Source organism: Nansenia antarctica (genome assembly GCF_963989245.1).
Source record: "Nansenia antarctica genome assembly, chromosome: 1".
In the NCBI taxonomy this organism is placed as follows: Eukaryota; Metazoa; Chordata; class Actinopteri; order Argentiniformes; family Microstomatidae; genus Nansenia; species Nansenia antarctica.
The window spans coordinates 91,898,831-91,911,869 of NC_137674.1; positions in this window are offsets into that span (position 1 = coordinate 91,898,831).

Sequence of the window (13,039 nt, forward strand, 5' to 3'; positions counted from 1 at the left end):
AAGGACATGTGAGTATATACTGTCTAAAAATGGTGCTGTCCTACTACAAAGTATGCATGGGTTAGAGTTTGTTTTACATCTACTGTATGGACAAACGTGTTATGCCCCTCTCATTAGATACACTGGAAACTACTACTACTACTACTACTACTACTACTACTACTACTACTACTACTACTACTACTACTACTATTTAACTCTTTGTATTTAATGCGTCCAAGTTTAAAGGGTGTTACCACTAATTGTGTGTGTTGTTGTGTGTTAGCTAACATGCGTGTGTGTGTGTGTGTGTGTGTGTGTGTGTGTGTGTGTGTGTGTGTGCACGCCGTAGTCTGAAGGATGCTGGCTTCCCTGGGTCCCTGCTCCCTGAGTGTGTGTCACTAGTCATCAGTATTCTACTTGATGTAGATCTATTGATCTATTGTTATAGTGATAGTGGCTTAATAAGTGATGCAATCAGTTTGGCCTTAAGTGATTTAATCAGTTTGTTTTTTTAAAGACATCTAAATATATTATTTTATTTTGTATTGAGTATAAAATAGTATTAATGCATTTTAACATTGAGACAAGAAGCTGTCTTCTGTACCCGCTCTCCCAATATCTCAAACTGTGACCCTTTTCAGGCACAGGATTTTTTCCCACTTTAAGCCCTGCATAGGGCCTGGGGGCCCTTGCAATGGTGGGTTTGGGGGCTTGCTAAAGGTGAGGTCCTTTGCCAGGCCTTTACTGAAGCTGTCTTCAGTTGTTGTTTGGTTCCTGGGTCTTTCTGCCTTTAGTTTTGTCTTCAGTAAGTGAAATGCATGCTCATTCGGATTGAGATCAGGTGATTGATACTTCGCCTTCTTTGCCTTAAAAAACTCCTGGTTTGTTTACTCAGCATGTTTTGGGTCATTGTCCATCTGTATTGTGAAGCGCCGTTCAATAAACTTTGCTGAATTTGGCTGAAATTAGCCGACTGTATATCCCTAAACACTTCAGAATTCAACCGTCTGCTTCTGTCTTCTGTCACATCATCAATAAACACTAGTGACCCAGTGACATTGGAAGCCATGCATGTCCATGCCATCACACTGCCTCCACCGTGTTTTACAGATGATGCGGTATGCTTCAGATCATGAGCCGTTCCAAGCCTTCTCCATACTATTTTCTTCCCATCATTCTGGTACAGGTTGATCTTAGTTTCATCTCTCCAAAGAATTGATGTCCCGAACTGGGCTTTTTTTTTTTTTTTTTTTGCAAAGTCTAACCTTTCTATTCTTGAAACTTATGAATGGCTTGCACCTTGTGGTGAACCCTCTGTATTTGCTCTCATGAAGTATTCTCTTTAGGGTTAGGGTTAGACTTGGATAAACTAGAGGTAGACAAACCCTGTCTCCAGAGAAAGGGAACAGACACATAGATGTCTGTGAGTGTGCAGTATTCTCTATGTCGGTTTCCTAGAAACAGATTGAGCCTAGTCCTATATATAAACCTAGTCCCATTTTAGACCAGGATTAGTGTTTCTATGTGTCTAGGCCAGCGGCCCTGTGAGTCTGGAGTCTGTCTGTGGGAACAGTTGAAGTGAGACCTAACTCTCCTGCTGTGGGAATATGGGCTTCTCTTCTCTTCGACAACCCTTTGTCTGTAGCAACCTGCGAGGTGTTTAGGTTTCGTAGAATGAGCTGAGAACAAGCTGTGTCCCATTGACATGGATGCATGGTTTATGTGAAGGTTTGAGTTACAGTACGTATGTATGAGGTTTTGAAGGAGTTGGCCATTTATCGTTCCATCTATGTGTCTGTTCCCTTTCTCTGGAGACAGGGTTTGTCTACCTCTAAGATACCTCCTGGAGACAGGGTTTGTCTTTACCATGTAAAGGATCCTGCGATCATCCACCACTGTTGTCTTCCATAGACGTCCAGACGTTTTTGTGGTGCCGAGTTCACCAGTTCCGTTTTTCTCAGAATGTACCAAACTGTTAATTTGGCCACTCATATAATGTTCCCACTGTCTCTCTGATGGATTTCTCTTTTTTGCAGCCTAGGGATGGCCTGTTTCACTTGCGTTGAGAGCTCCGTTGACTGCATGTTGTGCATTCACAGCAACAGCTTCCAAATGCAAATGCCACACTTGGAATCAACTCAGACCTTTTACCTGCTTAATTGGTAATTAATTGGCTTTTGAGTCAATCGTCCAATTAGTTTTGGTTCCTTGAAAAAGAGGGAGCTACATATTAAAGAGCTGTAATTCCTAAACCCTTCCTCCAATTTGAATGTGAATACCCTCAAATTAAAGCTGAGTCTGCAATATTCATTATATCTGTAACTTTAATATGTTTTGGTAAACAGCTAAAACAACAGAAATTATATCCAAATATAGACAGATATTTATACATTTATTATTATTATTATTTATTTATTATTATTTATTATTATTTATTTATTATTATTATTTATTATTTATTTAGATATATAGACAAATACAGACAGAATTTGTGTTATTTTAACTGTTTACCAAAACATCTTCAAGTTACAGTTATATAATGAATATGGGCTTAAAGTGCTCTCAGCTTTAGGGAAAGGGTATTCACAAATTGAAGGAAGGGTTTAGGAATTACAGCTCTTTAATATGTAGCTCCCTCTTTTTCAAGGGACTAAAAGTAATTGGACAAGTGACTCAAAAGCTGTTTCATGGGCCAGTGTGGGCTATTCCTTCATTATTTCTTTATATATTAAGCAGGTAAAAGGTCTGAGTTGATTCCAAGTGTGGCATTCGCATTACACGCATATTTGCATTCACAACATGCAGTCAACGGAGCTCTCAATACAAGTGAAACAGGCCATCCGTAGGCTGCAAAAACAAAACAAAAATCCATCAGAGAGATAGCGGGAGCATTAATAATGGCCAAATTAACTGTTTGGTACATTCTGAGAAAAAAAGAATGCACTGGTGAGCTCGGCACCACAAAAAGGTCTGGACGTCCATCCAAGACAAGAGTGGTGGACGATCACAGGATCCTTTACATGGTAAAGAAAAACCCCTTCACAACATCCAGCCAAGTGAAGAACAGTCTCCAGGAGGTAGGCATATCATTATCCAAGTGTACCATAAAGCAAAGACTTCACACATCAAATACAGAGGGTTCACCACAAGGTGCAAGCCATTCATAAGCCTCAAGAATAGAAAGGCCAGATTAGACTTTGCCAAAAAAACATCTAAAAAAGCCAGCCCTGTTTTGGAACAGCATTCTTTGGACAGATGAAACTAACATCAACCTGTACCAGAATGATGGGAAGAAAAAAGTATGGAGAAGGCTTGGAACAGCTCATGATCCGACGCATACCACATCATCTGTAAAAAAAAAACGTGGAGGCAGTGTGATGACATGGGCATGCATGGCTTCCAATGGCACTGAGTCACTAGTGTTTATTGATGATGTGACAGAAGACAGAAACAGACGGATGAATTCTTAAGTGTTTAGGGATATTCTGTCTACTCAGATTCAGACTAATTCAGCAAAATTGATTGGATGGTGCTTCACAATACAGATGGACAATGACCCAAAACATACTGCGTAAGCAACCCAGGAGTTTTTTAAGGCAAAGAAGTGGAATATTCTGCAATGGCCAGAGTCAATCACCTGATCTCAACCCGATCAAGCATGCATTTCACTTGCTGAAGACAAAACTAAAGGCAGAAAGACCCACGAACAAACAACAACTAAAGACTTCTGCAGTAAAGGCCTGGCAAAGCATCACAAAGGAGGAAACCCAGCATTTGGTGATGTCCATGTGTTCCAGACTTCAGGCTGTCATTGCCTGGAAAGGATTCTCGACAAAGTATTAAACATTTACATTTTATTTATGATTATGTTAATTTGTCCAATTACTTTTGAGCTCCTGAAAATAGGGGACTGTGTATAAAAATGCTGAAAGTCTGCACTTCAATAACATGTCGATTGTTTCATTTCAAATCCATTGTGGTGGCATACAGAGCCAAAATTATGGAAATTGTGTCACTGTCCAAATACTTCCGGACCTAACTATTTTGTTAGTTGTTATGGCCAGGAGTGTTCTAGAGGAGTGGACTCACAGATTTTCGCCTTTCTGTCTCTGGTGGCTACCTCCTTCGAATTGTGCGTGCATGAAGAAACACAACAGTTTATGTCCGACACTGCAAGTTAGGGAGGATGTTGATGTTTGGAACATTGGACTGAATTATCTGTACTTGACAGATTATTTGTAGTATGTTTAAAATGTATCTATGCCCTTACATATATTATTTTAAAGTATACTTCAAATGTATATGCCATTAAATTGTATTTTAGTATACTTCAAATAAATATACTTAAGCTCAATATACTTTGTTGTATTTCAGTACATTTCTAAGAAATGTATTTATTGCTATGTAATTACATTTTTATTTTAGTATACTTAAAAAGTACACTATTTTCATCCCTTGAACAGTATACAACTAGTATACTTTCTGAAATTATAATTTAACTTTGTATTGTAGCATCCTTACAAAAACTATACTACTTTTATACTTTAGAAGTGTAGGCCTACTAGTAGTGTACTTTCTAAGAATATGTGACACGTTCTAATGCTTTGGTCCTCATATCGGCAACCAATCAAAATGTTCAGACTTTTCTTTTGAAACACGGTACTACGTTTCAACGTTGTTGAGAATCACAACACAAACTCACTAGTCCAGCCAAAATACTGCAACACAATGGATTCGGTGAGTAATCCCCACTGCTACCTGGTTAACTATAACACTACTTTACATTGTTAGCAGGCTCACAAAACAGGCTGTGTTAGTTGACTAGCAATGTGTCATTGATTTTTAACAACGCGGAAATGTATTAAAATTTTTCAAAAAAAGTCAGATCATTACATATCCCGATCCCAATATGAGGACCAAAGCATTAGAACGTGTCACATATACTTGATTTCATATTTCATATATATAGGCTATGTGTGTGTGTGTGTGTGTGTGTGTGTGTGTGTGTGTGTTATACTGTTGTATACCTTTAAAATACAATACTTTAATTTCCTGTCTTTTTAATTATATTAAATCATTACAGTCTTAAATGTGAATCAAAATACACTTGATAAGTATAGTTTACTTTCATGTTTATCTTATACTTTATTGTCCTGTTCTTAAATATAGAAGGCAGTATACCGTATTTTCCGGACTATAAGTCGCACCCGAGTATAAGTCGCAGCAGGCCAAAAATGGGTCATGAAGAGGAAAAAAACACATATAAGTCGCACTGGACTATAAGTCGCATGGTTCAAGGGAACGGGTTTGGCGGAATCAGCGGGGAAAGAAGACCCTGTTGAGCTTGACTCTAGTCTGGCACTGTGAAGAGACATGAGAGGATTTGTAAGCCCAGGAAGGACATAATTCACGTTAAAACTTCTTCTGAAAGGTTAGAAATACTTAAATTATCGAGTGTAAAGCCAGGGCTAGCTAGCGCGTTGCTAACGAAGGTTAGCAAAATGGCGTCGCGGGAGCAAGCAAACAGGATGGAACAGCCTCTGAAAGGTAATAAATGACTTTAATATCGTGTATAACGTTCATAATAGCGTGTATAACGTTCATAATATAGTGCTTAATGTCCACATTGTCGAGTGTAACGACTATTTATCGTGTATAAGGCCATGACAAAGATAGCTTGGTGAAAAACGGAAGTAGTTAGGATGAAGGGCAGCCTACAAACAATGCAACATTGAACAGCCTCTGAAAGGTAATAAATTACTTTAATATCGTGTATAACGTTCATAATATCGTGTATAAGGTCCATAATATCATGTTTAATGTCCACATTGTCGTGTTTAATGTCCACATTGTCGAGTATAATGGCTATTCTATCGCGTATGTGGCGCTAGCGGAAGTAGCAAAATAGCCTCGCGGGGGTAACTTAGCAACATAGAACAGTCTCTGGAAGGAATAAATGACTTTAATATCGTTTATAACGTCCATAACATTGTGTATAAGGTCCATAACATCATGTTTAATGTCCACATTGTCGTGTTTAATGTCCACATTGTCAAGTATAATGGCTATTCTATCGTGTATGAGGCGCTAGCGGAAGTTACTCCTTGGTTCATGTCAGTCAGAGATTACCGTATGTCAGTTCATGTCAGTCAGAGATTATGAATTATTGATATATAAGTCGCACCTGACTATAAGTCGCAGGACCAGCCAAAGTATGAAAAAAACCGCGACTTATAGTCCGGAAAATACGGTACTTAGAAAAAGACTTTATTGCCATATCCTTTAATGTGTACTTAAGCATATTTATAAAATAGTATACTCGTATTTCAAAAATTCATAATCGCATGTAATCAATATTTGTTTAATTTCAACAAATGTCCCTGAGACATGATGCGCAATGTTAGGTAACCTGGTCCTTCAACTTTAATGCAGTTGCTCCTCTAATGGTATTATTGTTTTGGCATATTTTTGTTGTTTTGGGCTGTGAGTAAACCATTTGTAGAATTACCTATTTAGAATGTACCTATTACCCAGCATTCTTGTCTGAAATGTGACAGTTTGATTATTTACTGGATTAAGGGCTCATTTTGAGATTGGATTATGCATTTACTATGGTACCCTTCAGTTTGTATACTTAGTTGCATGTTATCCCTAATAATAATAATAATAATAATAATAATAACTTGAATTTATATAGCCACGGTCGCTTTACAGAGATACAGGGGGAAAAATAAAATATGTGTATTTAGGTGCTTAACATAATGGAGGCCAAGTTTATGGCGCTTTTCCATCAGCGGCCCGGATGGCTTCGGGTCGCTTCGGCCCGCTTTTGAACAGTTCTGGTTTTCCACTATAAACAACAGACCAGGAACTAGTAGGAGGAGTAGGCGATAGTAGGCGGAGTTACGCGTCATAACAGCGCGCCATGGTGGTGACGTATATTTTCACGAGACACAACACAGCCACAACAACAGCGACATGGAGGAACTTGAAGCTATCATATACTTTTTCCTCGGCATGTGGTATATTACTAACCGTGATTTTTTGGGAGAGAAAGAGAGAGAGGAAGCTATGTACACATAATAAAGTCATGTTTTTTGAACCCTTAAAACCACTGCCTTCACTTGTCTGCTTTATGAACTGTAGTATCATTGTGTGCCGTGTTATTCACGGACAAACACGGTGCCCTTTGCGGGTTAATAACTTTGGATTACCGTGGGTTAGGATAACAATTCAAACGTGTCCGGATAGGGGAGAGGACAGGGAATCCAAAACCATTTGAATGGTGTCGATCCTACACTCCTATCACCGTCGACAGCGCAGAGCGAATTCCCGGGTAGAAATATTCTCTGCCCCCGCTGTCAACAGGAGTTTCATCCAGCAGCAAGCGGTGCTTTGCGGGTTAATAACTTTGGATTACCGTGGGTTAGGATAACATTTCCAATGTGTCCGGATAGAGGAGAGGACAGGGAATCCAAAACCATTTGAATGGTATCGATCCTACACTCCTATCACCGTCGACAGCGCGGAGCGAATTCCCGGGTAGAAATATTCTCTGCCCCCGCTGTCAACAGGAGTTTCATCCAGCAGCAAGCGGTGCTTTAATAACTTTGGATTACCGTGGGTTAGGATAACAATTCAAACGTGTCCGGATAGGGGAGAGGACAGGGAATCCAAAACCATTTGAATGGTGTCGATCCTACACTCCTATCACCGTCGACAGCGTGGAGCGAATTCCCGGGTAGAAATATTCTCTGCCCCCGCTGTCAACAGGAGTTTCATCCAGCAGCAAGCGGTGCTTTGCGGGTTAATAACTTTGGATTACCGTGGGTTAGGATAACATTTCCAATGTGTCCGGATAGAGGAGAGGACAGGGAATCCAAAACCATTTGAATGGTATCGATCCTACACTCCTATCACCGTCGACAGCGCGGAGCGAATTCCCGGGTAGAAATATTCTCTGCCCCCGCTGTCAACAGGAGTTTCATCCAGCAGCAAGCGGTGCTTTGCGGGTTAATAACTTTGGATTACCGTGGGTTAGGATAACAATTCAAACGTGTCCGGATAGGGGAGAGGACAGGGAATCCAAAACCATTTGAATGGTGTCGATCCTACACTCCTATCACGGTCTACAGCGCGGAGCGAATTCCCTGTTAAAACGTTTCTCTGCCCCCTCTGTCAACGGGACTTTCAACCAGCAGCAAACGGTGCTGCGAGCAGCAGCAGCCGGGTGAACTCCCGTTTCATTGAGTTTACGGTTAAAAGCATAACTTCTCGGGGTGTCAGCGCGGTGGTTAAGGGCTCAAAATGACCGTAGACCGATGGTGAAGTTAGCAAAGGAGTATTGTGTTTCTACCACATTCACAGCCGGTGTTATTCACGGGCAAAGACGGTGCATAATAGCGATTTTTGTGTTATGCTTGTTGTAAATAAAAGTTATATGATGCATTGAAATGACATTAAACTAAGATAATACGATGGTCAGCATAATTCGAATCTTTATTAATAAGCTATTACAGAAACTGTAGTGACATTTTCCAAGAGCGAATGTGGTATTTCAAGATGGCGGTTAGCGAAGAAATCTATGAACATGGGATGACGATTTCCATTGACCAATCAACGGTGTGCAGCGTTACACGTCACACGCAGCCTGGCAAAAAGGTTCCGGGTCTAAATTTGGACCCTGGTATCGAAGGGTAGCTAAAGAAGCGAGCCGAACCGAGCCGAGGCGACCCGGGCCGACAAATGGAAAAGCGCCAAAGAAGCAGGCCAGCCCGGGTCGACCCGGGCTGGCACGATAGTGGAAAAGGGGCTTTAGTGTATGCCATTCAACCCCAAGTCTGAAAATACAAGTCTGTCCCCCTCAACCTCAAGGGCCAATCCCAATTCACCCCGACGGCTTCGTTTTGCGCGTTCACATTTAGGGTAGGGGTGTCCCAATTCATATTTCATCAAGGGCTAGAGGGAAGGGGGAGGGATATCCACGGCTTCGTTTGGAGATTTTTCACGACCAGACTACGTTCGGAGCCATACCCCTCGGTCCCACAATGCATTGCGAATCATCTACAGAAATCTGATTTCGCTCTATGTAATGCGGAAGACAGCCACAAATGTCATTTACTTTTTCTGGAATTACTAATTATTATAACCATCTTATTATCTTAGTTTAATGTCATTTCAATGCATTATAGACCTTTTCTTTATAACAAGCATAACAAAAAAAACGCTAATTATGCCGACGTGCTGTGTCTAATGTTACAGGCTGATTTGTGCATGACAGTCACGCATATTGACATATTTCCATGTCTGATGGCATATGACACCTACTAATGTCATTTCAATGCATTATAGACCTTTTCTTTACAACAAGCATTAAAAAATCGCTATTATGCCGAGGTGCTGTGCCTATGCTTAACATACTCAGAGCACCGTTGTTCTGTCATGGTCTGATAATGAAGCATTGTTCTTTTTTATTTGATGACTTGTTTGATCGATTGATAGCGTAAAACTTAAGTTGTGAATGAATCAATGCTTTTCTACGACAATACTGATGACGTCTGGGCAGGGGCGCCGCTAGAGATTCTGGGCCCCATGACAGAATATCATTTTGGGCCCCCCCACCTAAACCACCCATCAACCTAAACCCAGTTGAAGTTGATGAACTATTGATGCACTGCAAGAAATCCAATGATGGACATCTTTTGTAAATGTAATTTAAAATTACAGTTAATACAGGAATCAACAATTCAGCAAAGAAATCTCAACATTCTTTAACTTATTAAATTAAGACTTGAACAACACAAGGACAAAAGTATCATTAAATGAAGATTGGAACCCAATTATAAAAGTATAAATCACACAAAAAGTAAAAAATATAATTTTAATGGGGTGGTATTGTGTCTAAATAAATGTAGATCTTGTAAAGATCAGTTGGCCATAATACTGTCAGGATTAGATCAATGAAGAATTACAGCAGAGAGATATTTACTGACTCAGCATTGCTTGTTTCACACAAAGACAAAGGTGTCTTATACAAGAGGGAGCAACACAGACATGGTGCCAGCGAAATTGAATGTGAAATGGGAAGATTTTTATTTTTACACTGCGGCAGTACTGTGGAATAGTATACCTGGAGAGCTAAAAACTATATCTAGCCTAATGCACAACGATTCAAGATAGGAGTAAAGAGATCAAATCAAATCAAAGCTAAACGCTGGGCCTTCTTAGTAGCAAAATCTTTAATAAGATCCTTGAAATCTAGTGATGAAGCCGTGAACTTGCTGTGCTGCTGTCATTGTCCTTTGTTACTTCTTGCTCTTCTTCTTCTGCCTCTTTACCTCTTAATTTTTTTAATTTTAATTAATTTTGCCATTTAGCAGACGCTTTTAATCCAAACAATTACGAATTACAGGGACATTCCCCCTGGAGTAACTGAAGGCTAAGTGCCTTACTCAAGGGCACACTAGTAGTGGTGTGGTTTCAGGCGGGATTTGAACTCACAACCTTCCGATCACAAGTCCAACTCACTATCCACTACTAGACCACCACTACCCCCCCACCTCTGCTCTCCTCTCTGGCTGCCTTGCTTGAAGAGGGCCCTGGCATGGAGTATCCATAGGTACATAATTCATAATATGTTCTATAATAGTATTAACATAGTAATACATACATTACACCAGATTAGCTAACTTAAATGTTATCTAGCTAGCTAACAATATTATTAAGATGCCAGTGGTCAATGTTATTGCAATTACTGGAAGAACTATTAACTAAATATGAATATTAGCTAAAGTTGTATTCAATGCTTGCATGGTAATGCAGCATACATTAAAATATTCAAAATCTGTTTGTTAACCCCAAACTCCTACTGCGCACCTCCTTCTCCTTCAACTGGGAGGCTGCATCTGTGCATGACGGCATTAGCATGTAACATTATACTAGTTAGCTAGCTAGCTATAGCAAGAGTGCATAGCTGCTGGATACAAATTCACTGAGCTCTAATAACCTATATTTGGACCAAAATTGCCCTCATCTCATACATTTAACTGACATTATACTGACAGTGCATTGTAAGTTAACTATACTTGAAGTTAATGTTAATTAGCTATAGCGAGCTAACTAGATCATCCACGCAGTGATTAGATCACTAAACCACTGTTTTTAGTGATTTTTTTTACTTTTCTCTTTTGAGACCCTGACTTTGGCTTTGCCTTTCACGACATCGTCCACGCACGCACACGTACATTTGATGCATTTCCAATCTGGCTGTCCTCCATCTGTCCCACACACATACTACAGCAGGACGTGTTGGTCATGGAAACCTGGTCAGAATGTTCGCGGTAACGTTCCTCTAGTCTAGCAGCTCGCGCGCGGTGGACTGAACCATGCAATGACTAAATAGAGGGGTAAATAATAAGGCTTAATTTTGTTAAAAATAGAGAAACAAAACTCCAGTTTGTTTCTTTTGTGACTTTTTTTAATACATAGAATTATAATTTGAATTCGGCTACATTAACGTCCTTGTGATAATAATATTATTTATAAATATAATATATATTTTTTAAAAGATTCTCATGGGCCCCTGTCAGTGCTGGGCCCTTAGAATCGTCCTAACTTACCACCCCCTAGCGGCGCCCCTGCGTCTGGGTCTTGAAAGGTTGTCCCATTTCATAGGGAAAGAGTTCAACCACTATGACTTGTGGCTCTGTTCCATACCTGTCAACATTGGGATTGGAAAATAAGGGATATCCCCCCCCCCGTGCGCCCCCGGGCTGTCCTCTCCCCCCCCCACCGTCCACAAACCATACCCCTTACATTTAGACAAGGGTACACACATTCAATCCTAACATCACCACTAGACAACCATAGGATACCCCTTACATTTAGACAAGGGTACACACAGTCAATCCTAACATCACCACGAAGCAACCATAGGATACCCCTTACATTTAGACAAGGGTACACACAGTCAATCCTAACATCACCACTAGGCAACCATAGGATACCCCTTACATTTAGACAAGGGTACACACAGTCAATCCTAACATCACCACTAGGCAACCATAGGATACCCCTTACATTTAGATGACCAAAATTATTTTAATTCCTGCCATCGGTTCATTCGAGTCATCAACACAGAGCTAGCGTGTCATCAGCACAGAGCTGCCGTCATCAGCACAGGTGTGTGGTGCTCTCTGGGATTCGCAGGCATTGCAGAGTGGGGTCAAAAGTCCATTGAGTAATTTGATGACAATTGATGTGTTGTTACACTCCAGGAAGTAAACCTAGGCTTTCTGTTCGGCATGAGACTCCAAATTGCTTAATAACAACCAGTGGCGGCTGGCCGATAGAGGGCGCTGGGGCGCCGCCCCCACCTTCACTTCCTAGTTCCCCACCTTCACTTCCTAGTTGCGATTTGTAAACGTTTTTTTTTTAAATAAACATTGTTTATTCACAAAATGCGGCTGATATTCTGTCCGCGCCTATCAGCATTCATTAAAAATCCTCCAATACAATAAACATTTTATCTGTGTGTGTGTAAAATTCACTGTTAAAATACATAGGGGGAGGCGTCGGGGCGCCGGTCAATGCCAGTCTATGGCAGGCCGAATACTTTTCGCTTACACGTGAGCTGTAGCAGCGCTCCAATTGGCTGTCTCCTATTTCTAGGCCGGGGCGCAAAAATGTGCGTCCTGAATATCCGGTTGTTAAGTCTGACGTCAAACGTGACGTTTTGCAATTTCCGGCTTTTACAAAAAAACAAAACAATGTGGTGGTCTGTAAACTGTGCAGAAATGAAATGGCCTATCACAGGAGTACATCTGCAATGAACGAGCACCTCAAGCAAAAGCATCCTGGAGCTCTTTGTGAAGACAGCCGCAAGATACCACCGTAAGTCAGCGTTGTATTTCTGTTCACTTTTCCGGCCGTGTATGAGTGAAAAATGGATAGCTACTAGCTAATGTTACACAAGCAATGTAGCTCACCACAGTTTGTATGTCTTGTCTTCTGGTGTTAGTAATAATATATGAGCTATAGTCAGTCGCAATGGTCCAAA